The sequence below is a fragment of the Alligator sinensis genome, unplaced genomic scaffold, assembly GCF_000455745.1.
Source record: "Alligator sinensis unplaced genomic scaffold, ASM45574v1 scaffold349_1, whole genome shotgun sequence".
NCBI classification, from domain to species: Eukaryota; Metazoa; Chordata; order Crocodylia; family Alligatoridae; genus Alligator; species Alligator sinensis.
Window position 1 is genome coordinate 4,696,970 of NW_005841856.1, and position 11,229 is coordinate 4,708,198.

Genomic DNA, 11,229 nt, shown 5'->3' on the forward strand with positions numbered 1-11,229 from the left:
CAGTGCCAGTGCTGGGAGCCGAGCAAGTGAGGATGCGGGGAGAGATGGGCAGGATAAGGGGAGTTGTTCATCTTGGTGGGGGGGTCAGGGGCTAAAAATACCCCCACATGCCAGGGAGTTGGAGAGACAGCTCCCTCCATCCCCCTTGCAGACCCTGTGAGACTCTCAGACCCAACTAATTCCCCCCGTAGACCCCATCTGTCCCTCTCCCTGATCTCCTGTCCCCCCCACAGACCCTACCAGTGCCTCCAATCTCCTGATCCCACCCCCAATCCGTGCTTGCCCCCCAATCCCAAACTGTTCTGCCCACTAGCCCTCTCCATCCCAACTTACCTTAGATCAGGTGGTCTTAGGTCAATCTAACCTCCCCCTAACCTCCCTGAATATCTGCACTCGCTCTGAATCTCACCCATTAACTTCACCTAAAACTTCACACAAAACTTCTTTCAGGCAAGTTAACATCATTCTACTCCAGCAACACATGAGCAACCCAAGACATGCAGACGTTACCCTCCAAACGACAATGCAGTAAATAAGCAATGGTTCAGGACTATAACAATTTGAGGTCCAACACTTTGTTGTACAAGACAAGAAGCTGGACCCTCATCTGGTTTATGTGAGCACAGCTCAGTTGTTGTACTGATTTATACTAATTTAGGCTCTCACCTAATGAATCTCCCCTTGGAAATACTCCCTGCCTAAGTTGGGGTCCCTGAGCAACAAACACTTGGCCCATTTGTTGGCCAAACGATCAAACTCTAATAGACACCATAGCCTGGATATGGGGCATGGGAGGAGCATGGTTGGAGTATGCAGCTTTGTGCCTTTTTTGACTCCCCCAGTTTCTAGCCAGTTCTGCATAATCCCAGGGGTAAGTAAGAGACAGTTTTCCTGGGCAGGTTCAAATGTTCTCCAAAATATAGGCTCCATCCCCATCACTAGTTCTAGAACTTTTTGTTAAAAGCACCTCCATCTGTATTGAAAAGGGCTTTGTCCATATTTCTTGGGGGGAGTTGTTCATTTTCACGGAATTTGAATCCATCTATAACTTCCTTTGAAAAAGAAAATATTAGGGTAGTCCATTCTCAAAAACACATTTCAGGATTTCTCGCCATCACACTGTTTATCAAATCAGCTAATATTGCTTGTGCATTATGGCTAATCGCATGTTGAAGTGACACATGACATGGGATAGATGCACATAGTGTCACCCGTGATTCTGTTTATAGCTGACATGGAAACCAAAAATATCTACTAGCTGAACTAGTGCAATTCCTCCATTAATTCACATTCCCCAGGAGCCTGAAAGGTCCTAGAATGAAATTCCACCATCTCCCTAGTCTCTGTGTTAAATTCCATGTTTGCAGAAGCCTCAGAACGTGGCGTTAGCACTGAAGCTATTTCCTCAACTGAGCTCTAAACCCACAATTTTGGGATTGCATCCTATGAATTCTGGCAAAGTTGAAGCAATAAAGAGTGATCCCTGTGGAATAGGTTTTCACCACCATTTACAGTAACGTTTTCTGTAAATAAGCCCCTAAATTCATTTTGCATAGCTGCTTAATCACGACAGCGGGAAAAGGCACTTGATCCTGCATTCCTACCGTACCCAGCCTCCCAATGAAATCAAAGAAATTGTGTTTACATTTTCCCTTCCGCTGACTACCATGGAGCATTAGGCTGTTACAGTCCAAAATAAATGCTTTTGATTACAAATATTACAAGCAATTTTCTGCTTACATGGATTTCTCTGTATTGCACAGCGTGTAATTCCTAATTTGATTAGCTCTACACATTTATTTGTGCTTGCTGGACATCCTAATTTCTGGCATTGAGCATGAAGTTCCAGCCATCCTGCTGACATGTTAGTATTGTGCTCGCTGTACCCCGCTACCCAGGAGATCTGGGCTCAGGAGCAGAACTAAGGCTATGCCTCTGTGCTGGGTACTTATGGCTGACATACAGATATTTCACAGAGTGATCTCTTGCAGCTTTCTTCCTGTGATTGCTGAAGGCTAAGGCTTAGATTTTAGAAGAGATTAACTGACTTGCATATCCAGTGTCACCAGCATTTAAAAGAAAATGGGGGAAATTCCAAACCAAGGAAGCTACAAAGACAGTGTAAAAAATGGGCAAATGCCACTCATTCGGGCTGGTTCCAAATATCAGAAGTTACTGCCCGACACACCCAATGGCTAGTAAGCGAACAGGGAGAAGCTGTGATTCCATATATTGGGGTTCAGTCGCAGAGAGAGGGAGAAATTAAATGAAAATGTCCATCACTAATAGGAGAAAAATAAGAGCTGTCATAGTGGGTGGCCTATATTAGGCTTTGCAAGAAGAGTTTTCCTGGCAGTGTGCCAAATGTAATTAAAGAACAGGTACCTCTAAACTCACAGAACTCTAATAAAAACAATTATACAGTTTATAGTGCAGTCTGCATGCCAAAATCTCTATTTATATAATGGGTCGGAACAGCACAGGAGCAACCATGCAGTACAGGTTCAAAGATCCACTTTGAAAATGCCTTTCATGAATAGTGATTTGCACCATCGTTACCCTATGCAGTTATGGAATCGCAAAGATACATGTCAAACAACCATTCTCTTGGAAGACGCGGCTATTGGTTTCTGAAATGTTTCCACATAATGTGCTAAAAGGAAAGCCCAGTCTCTCGGTTACATGCAGCCAGCACCTGCACTAGCACAAACTCCAGAAATCAACACCCTGGTCCCAAGAGAGAAAATCCACGAGGAGGTTTCAACCTCCCTCCTCACTCAGGGAATGCATGGGACAATGCCATCTGAAAATGAACCGTACTAGGAAGAAAGACCTACTTTGTAAAGGATACTGTTGGGGAGAGCTAATCTCCAAGCGTTTTTCCATGTGTTTCTTCTTTTATTTGGTACTAATTTCACAAGCCAGGCAAAGAAGAAAACTGGCTTCTCTCTCCTCCGAATTTCATTATTTGCAGATTTTTTTTTAATACAAGATAATGCTTATTTGGCTGGCTCCTGAGATTCTTCTATTAAAAACTTCCCTCTCTTTCACATCAATGCGTCTTTGTTACTTCCAGCTTTCTTGGCTGGAAACTTAGCTTGCAAAGAAGTTCACAAGCACTTTCAGCCTGCCTCACATAACTATTAATGACTGCACCTACCAATAATCTGTAATAGCCCTTTTCAATTAAATATCAGTCTGTTTCCTTCCTCCATTTCCTTCCTAATGGAGGAATGCGGTGCTTCAGCTTCTGCCTTGGTATCTTCTCCGTGTCCTTTGTAGTAGATCAGGGATGGCCCTGATCACATACGGAGGCTACAAGAAGCCAGGTAGCAGAGTGGCAGACAGGGCAGGAAGCAAAAAGCAAAGCGGCAAACCAGGCAGGGAATACAGGGAAGAAAGAAGGGAGTAGAGCAACAGATTAGGCAGGAAGCAGACATCAGAGCCAAAGATTGGGGAGGGGAAAGAACGTGGAGTGACACTTGACAAGGATATGGGGCTGATTTGTGGCACTCCTGCCAAAAAGGTTGGACCTCACTATAAGAGAGAGTTTGCTTTTCCATGGAGGGTAGCAGTAATGCTGTAATGGAGCATTACTATTGTAACGCAGCATTACAGCAATGCTGAACATGAACAGGAAAAAAAGGGAGCGCCCCACCTCACTTAACGTACCACTTTTCATCTACCGCAGAATTTCTTTTCATTGCTAATCTTCAACCAAAGCTATCGCCTTTTGCTATGCGCTTCCAAACTGAACTATTTCAACAGGCTGAGGACTTTGCAACTCAGGGTTGCACTGATTGCTGGGACAACATTTCCCGGCTTCGTATTGCACGTGAAATGAGAGGGGGTTGTTTTCCTTTCCTCCATTTTCACAAGAACTAGAGGTTGGGAAGAGTAAGGAAATGAAATCATTTGGGGCTATAAACCTTCACTATTGAAATTAGCAGCAAGTCTCCGGTTGGATTCAATGGGAATGGAACTAGGTCATATGGCAGTATTTCTGGACCTTACGTGCTAACAAATGTTCCATTTAGGCAAGAATTTTTAAAGGTGTTTCAGGGAATTAAGCACCAATTGGTGCCTTCATACTTCTTTGAAAATCTGAGCCACACAGCATGAGACTGCACTCAGGCAAACACTTATGTATGTGCTTAAAGTGATGCATGTGTATAAGCATCTGCCAGGGAGTTACCTATTAACGTGATCGCTGCCCCATCCCCTCCTTTACAAAGCACACAAAGACCCCAAAGTAGCACCCCCACCTTGTTCTGGTCTGTTGTGGATCTGTTTACAAGCTTCATCTTACCAGAAGTGACTTCATGACCTTTTCAATCATTTTATTTTTAATGAAAATAGGCTTGAACCTTCCTGTGAAGTACAGGCAATGCAAACATTGCTGCGTTAGTTGGTGTCTGAGAACTAGAAATTGAAACCAATGAGTCTATTTTCCTAGTTTGGCGTGAAATCCAATAAAAAGTAAATGAAGGGCACAACTGGTAAAGTGTGAATTAGACTGCCAAAATGTTTTCAGTGTTAATAATCTATAGCAATATGGTATGAGAATAACCTACAGAACACAACTGGAGACGCCTGTTTTTAAAAAGATCTATTTTTAACACAGCCAGCATTAAGTGCATCAAGTGTGAAAGCGGGGATGGGTCTGTGTGTGTGTGTATGTATGTATGTATACTGTTATCATGTGTAAATATACACAATATATATATATACTGCTATCATGTGTAAACCACACCATGCACCGCAACACTGCAAACTGAACAAAGCAAGCAGCCTGTGAAGTATTTTTTGCAAGCCTGTCTCATCCCAGGACACAAATGATGCGATCTGAAAGCATATGATTTTGGATGGGAGCCAGCCATCTGGGAAACCTTTGCAAGTACCTGAAATAGAGCTAAGGTAGGGCACACCGAGGTGAGCAGCTTCCAGATTATACCTGAAAGCTCTGTAGGTGGCCTAAGGCCACTTGAATCTAGTCCAAAACAGGCACCTGGCTCTAGCCTGGATGCCTGCCAGTTTTATAACATATTCTATCCCTGAATTATGGTGTCTGCACTTATTTCATGGCTTATTGTCGTATGTCTTTTTAAACTAATTCCTCACTGAAAGATGTTTGAAATCCAAAGCTTTCTTCAGTTTCCCACTTTTATTTTGGAGCTGCAGACACTTGCCCTACTAGGTCTAGGAAAAACCTGCTCGAACAATTCAGCATGTAGAATTTAACTCTTTAAACATGAGTTGGTTTTGCTGTTCCTTAGTGTGTTGCTGTTTTTATTGTTCTGATTTTGTGCGGTTGACAAACACATCGGGTTGTATGGGCTGTAGATTCAGAGGTTTCCTGAAGTATCTGGAGTGCTAAGTTTTTAAGTCACAGTCTTTTCAGATGTGTGAAAAAAGGCACTACTTCAAAGGCAAGTAACCCAGTAGTAATGGTTAAAACTTGCTTGTTCATTAACTGAAAAAATGTGGCTTGTAAAGCCCCTGAATTATCACACTGCTTTTATTATGGCTCACACTTTCATATTTCAGCCAGATTATTCTAACCTATTGCTTGTGGGCTAAATTACTATAATATTCTAGACTGTTGGGCTGTTTGCAATACCATGTCAGACTGACTTATACTCCAAAGCGCCAAATGAAGAGAAAAAAAATTCCCCTAAATTCCAAATGTGAGCAGTTTTATTGCTATTTGTTTCATAGGCATTTTTAAGGGAGATTTTTGCTATATGTGATGCTTGTAAATATGAGAACTATCTGCTTAGAGCCAAATGTCTATCTTTTGAAGTTAAAGTATTTCAATGGAAAACACTACAGAGTTGCTCATGAGGGAAGTTTAATTGGCAATGTATTCATTCATCCTTCTTTCCCCCATCAGATCTGTTAGAGGGTTTCTATTTCTATGCTTTTGTCTAACCAAAACGGTCCATGTTTGACTTGATGCCAAAATGCCAAAATGGCATCAAAATGGTCCGTGTTTGACTTGCAGCAGTGCCTACCAGCTGCCTTGATGATATGTTGTAGCATTGCATATTGTCAATTGGGATGATACCTGACCATCTTTAATAACCAGTTAGCATCATAAGAATAAATAACAACTGGCCATCTTAATTTTTGAAGTAATAGATTGCTAAATGGGGAATGCAACATCCCTTTTTGCCTGAGATCTGTATCCTGCCTGTGAGACAAAATATTTCATAATTAACATACCCAGAAAAGAATGAACTGACTAATATTTATTGGCATGTTCTATGAACAAAAAATCTTTTTGGATATTTCCCCCCCATATGGTGATCTGAAGTGAGAACAGGTGGCAGACATATTTAACATTTTCAAGTAACCGGTAGGACTGGAAATGTTCTACAAAAAGTGAACGAGTCTTCGAGTTGGAAAGTTTGCCCAGCTGTGAGAGCATTGCTTGCAACTGCTCTTCAGATGCCAAGATCCTCCATAAAGATGAAGCCACGTTTCTCATGGACTCGTTCTTACAGCTAAAAGAAGGGGGTTCTCTTACACCCAATGCTTGGAGTGACTCTGGAGGAGACCAGAATAGCAGGATCCTATAGTGGAAGCCTTAGCAACTGAGGAGAAAACATGGTTTGAAGCACAGATGTTTTTCTTAAATAAATAATAGAAAACCCAAGATACAGGGTTTGTTTACAGGGTAGGTGTGCATTGGATTGAAAGTGGTAAGAGGAATCCACCCATTTACTAAGCTCCATAAGTACAACATTTTATTCATTATCAATATCATCAGTTCAATCTGCACAGAAAGTCTGAAGATGTTCCTCATACCTTCCCAAAGCAAACAGTCTGAGATTACAATGGCTCCAGATGAAGAATTTCCCCTTCCTTCTTTTTTTTATGATTCATGATTGTGTCAATCAATGGCACTTCTGTGCAGAAAGATCACAAGAACCTACAAGCATGTTGCTGGTCAAAAATGTGTGTACATTCAAGAGTGAAAATTTCATGAAAAATTCCTTAAATAAGGTCTTATTCTTTCTAAATCTAGGTATATAAGTGGTTCACATCCAGTAACTTTAAAAAATCTCAAGTTTAAACATAGACCTAAAAGTGTTGATTTTTTTCAAGACATGAAAATGCACCCAATTCCCATGTTCACATGTACAAAAATATTGAGGACATTTCTGTACATTTCCTGTTAGCGTATAACTGCACAAAGGGGGTGGCATATAAGGCTGGAGGCAAAATCAAGGAACATAATCCATGTTTCAGAATGTCCTCCAGGATAACAGATGAAATACTGGATTTTCAATGGTTGGCATAACATACATAATCTATGTACAGCTGAAAGATAACCTACCAAAAGCTATTAACGGTTTATATTATTTACTTTGTTATATTCAAATTATAATGGCCATTATATCCTGATTTGAGGTAAGCATGTAGTCCTTGAATCATGACTAAAGATAAAATAAAACGATTGATGTTGAATGGACATGATGTCATCATTTCTTGATGAACTTGTCAATCTTTGTTCCAAAGTATATTATTCTGGCTTGTCCCATATAGAGCACACAAAACCACTCCTTAAAACAGAATGAAAATGGTTTTTTCTCAGTTCTCCAGATGAAAATAGTAGCTCCAACCAATCTGGGAGCCAGAACTGCTACCATGGGATTTATGCATCCAACCAGAACCAACCAAAAGCCAGCTTCTATCCCCATATCCACACACCCGGGTTGCATAGATGCATAAATGTATAATTGTCAATGGGGAAAGAAGTTGGGACCATCCACCCAAATATTCTAGGACTAAACTCCACCTCGAAGATTCTCTCCATTACATGTTTAGATTTTCTTTAGTTTTTATCCACTAGAGGGTGACAAATTCCCATACTTGAGCAGGTCTAATTTTCCATCCCTACAGTAGTGGTGACCCATACACACTGCTATTTATGTTACACATTGTTGGTTGTTCCTTGTTTCTCTCTAGGGCACTCATTTCATTTACTTTATAAGAGAGGTAGGAGATGAGAAATGATAGACATATACGGGGGAAAAAATCAAAAAGGAAAATGGCTCTATCGAAAGATTAATAAATACCCAGCTGCAAGGATGATTATGTACAAGGCCTTTTGTCCTTTTTTATTGGCTGCCTTCCAGTTTTAAACTCTCAAGCCTCAGGATGCTATTTGAAACCTCCGTCTCAGCTTGGAGCACTTGCTTTGTACATCTTGTTTCTTATTTCTGCTGATAACTCCAATTACTCGTTCCGGTTTACGTGTTTTCACACTGTTATTACACTTCTCTGAATCATGAAAGTTCTGCACCAGCAAATGTGACCCCATCTACTTTAAATGTGGCATCAGTTTCCTGCCCATCACAGAATTACTGAGGTCTCATCCTGCAGATGTTCCAAATGTAAGATTCCCATTAGAGCTTACGTGAGATTTTGCATGTGCGTTTGTACCAACCCCACGTTCAAATCCAGGAGCATGTTAGATACTTTTGAATCCCTTTTTATTTGCCTCTTGGTGTTTTGAATCTTTGTGACTTTCTGGGATCATAGGTCAAAGCTGTTGCCTGGACTAGAAGCTTACTATTATTTAAATAAATTAAATCTAAGATTCTCATGAAATAGCATGACTCTAGGAGGCAGGGCTAACAAGTAGTGAACCATGCAAGACTTTCATGTAAGAGAACTTCAGGAGCAGGCCTCAAAACTGCTTGATTCAATCATAAACCTTGAGCTAAAATAGATGGGGATGATGTAACCAAATGTGGAAGGCACTCATATTTGTTAAATAGGCTAAATGAGCCCAGATGGAGCACTCTGCTGATCCAGTGAGACTTCTGTCAGTGCCTGAACTAGCTAGTTTAATGCTATCTTGAGCCACTTTACACTGCAGTCATTCCTCTGACTACAGAGTAGATGTAGTCTTAGTTTTAATATGCAGTAGAATCAACCTCATCCACAGGCCTGACAGTTCTTGCACAACTCCCTCATTTACTCTTAATCTTCCTGCAAAAATGTTTATGACACCATTAGATATCATTTCATTAAATCAATGAGCCCTCATTTCTTGCAGCCTTCTGGCAGGGAGCATGGGACCAAATTCTCTGTTGGTAAAAATGGTCATAGCCCCCCAGATTCATATTTCACTGCTACCTATTCTTAGATTTCAGATCAGCTTAGGAGTGTGACAAATCAACGCAGCTGGATCAATGTACAGAAATGTTTACCCATGGATTGCAAAGAGATTCAAGCAGCTATTCAATCTAGCTCACACGCCTCCCATTGGCTTTGCCACAAATAATCTGTAATACCTGGGAAGTGCTGTGGTCAGAAGCTGCATTAAGCAAAGAGCACCTTTATTATTTTATGGGTGAGAAAGGAGAAGCCTATTCCCTTGCATAGGCTGCCAAGACACCATCTATTAATGACACGTGGAAGATCATACTAAATATATACTAAGGACTTTGCAGTAAAAGATGAGGGAGAAGACAGCAGCAGAACTGAGTAGACTTTGGAGAGACCCTGTCAACTCAGCACCCTAATAAAGCTGGAGCACTCACACATGGGAAAGGAAAGTGGTGCACTTAGGACCAGATAAATTACTCCTTCAGCACCTGAAAGAGACACGCAGAGAGACTGTAGGATAACTACTGCTACTCGTTTTGGTGGTTCCCTGAAGTGATGAAGTGGAGGGTCATTCTCTACAGCAATAGGAAGGGAGTTAGCTGGCTTATTGGTGAAGTTTTGGGGGCGAGTGGGGGGGATTTTGCTCCATATTCATATGATATATTCTGTTGCTATGTTTTCCAAAGTTTATTGCTGTGAGATCGATCCATGATGTCAGGGTGCACCTATATGGCACAATGCAGTGCTCTGTGGATACCCTAGGTCAGAGGTGGGCAAAATGCAGCCCCGTGGGCTGGATGCAGCCCGCCAGGCCATTCTATCTGGCCCACAGGGACCTTAAAAAATTTAGAAAATGAATATTTATATGCCCCTGGCTGCCTATCATGTGGCCCTTGATGGCTTGCCAAAACTCAGTAAGCGGCCCTCTGCCCAAAATAATTGCCCGCCCTTGCCCTAGGTTGATCTAAACAAGTTATCTTGAATACTAAAAACAATAGATTTGTGTAAGCAGAAAGCGCTGAACACCTTAATTATCCTTGCTTCTTGGGGTGTCTATGTATCGCTGCATTGTTCAGTGCAGATATTCTCCCGGAGCGCTTGGAGGTGGGGAAGTTCTTCATGTTAAAAGTGGCTGGGAGTACACAATTACTTTTTCCAGGTTTTTGAGCTGGGGGCATGAGCAAGTTTAGGGGCTCCCTTTACAAATCGTCTATGTTTTGATTACATTTTCATGATTATGATAAACAGCCTGCTCTCATTACTACCCAGGCCTCTCCTGCTCATAGCTGGGGGAGTTATGCGATGCATCATTTTAGAATAGCACAGCCCTTTGAAAATCCCACGCACAAGCCAGATTCCAGAATGGGTCTTTGTCAGGAAATGCAACAGAGCTGAAACCTGTTGTAATTTGTGAGCACAGAATTATTTTGCAGGAGAGAACTGCTGGCTGGCACAGATGCTGGGAGAGAAGCATCCCCTTCCTTCTGGCACAGGAGGCCTTTCTATGGAGGAAGAGGCCAAAAGGAAGTGTGCTGGAAATAGGTAGGGAAAACCTTTTCTCTACCCAAGCAGTCCTGCTCAGTTCAGGATCCACTAAGGGACTCGGTCTCTGTTGTACAACGTAAAGCTGCCTATTAACATCATCACCAGAAATACCAGGATGGATCAAAGAATCAAGCTGGCTCCCTGAGACCCTCTCTAGCCAAGATAAGTTTAGATCAGAGCAGGAGAGGGTCTTTTTCTGGAATGAGCACACTGGTAATCCACCGTCAGGAGTTAACGAGGCTCTGCCTGCAGCTTCCTTCCCATCCCAAAGTTCCCAGAAGCCACCAGTACTCTTTGTCCATTTCTCTGATTTGTTGAGTTAGTAAAATCCATTAGCCTTGATGAGTTTACCCCTTGAATAAGAACACCGAATCATTTTTGTCCTTTAAATAAATGAATGTTAATGAGCTTCTCAAAATCCTCTGAAATCCCTATCTGAATACCTTTATTGCCGGTACCCATTCGTACTTCCTACCACTTTTGTACAAGGCCCTGAACTTCATTTCTTTAAGAACTGCTTTCACAGAATTGCAATCTGCGATTAGTTGTTACAACGCTTGC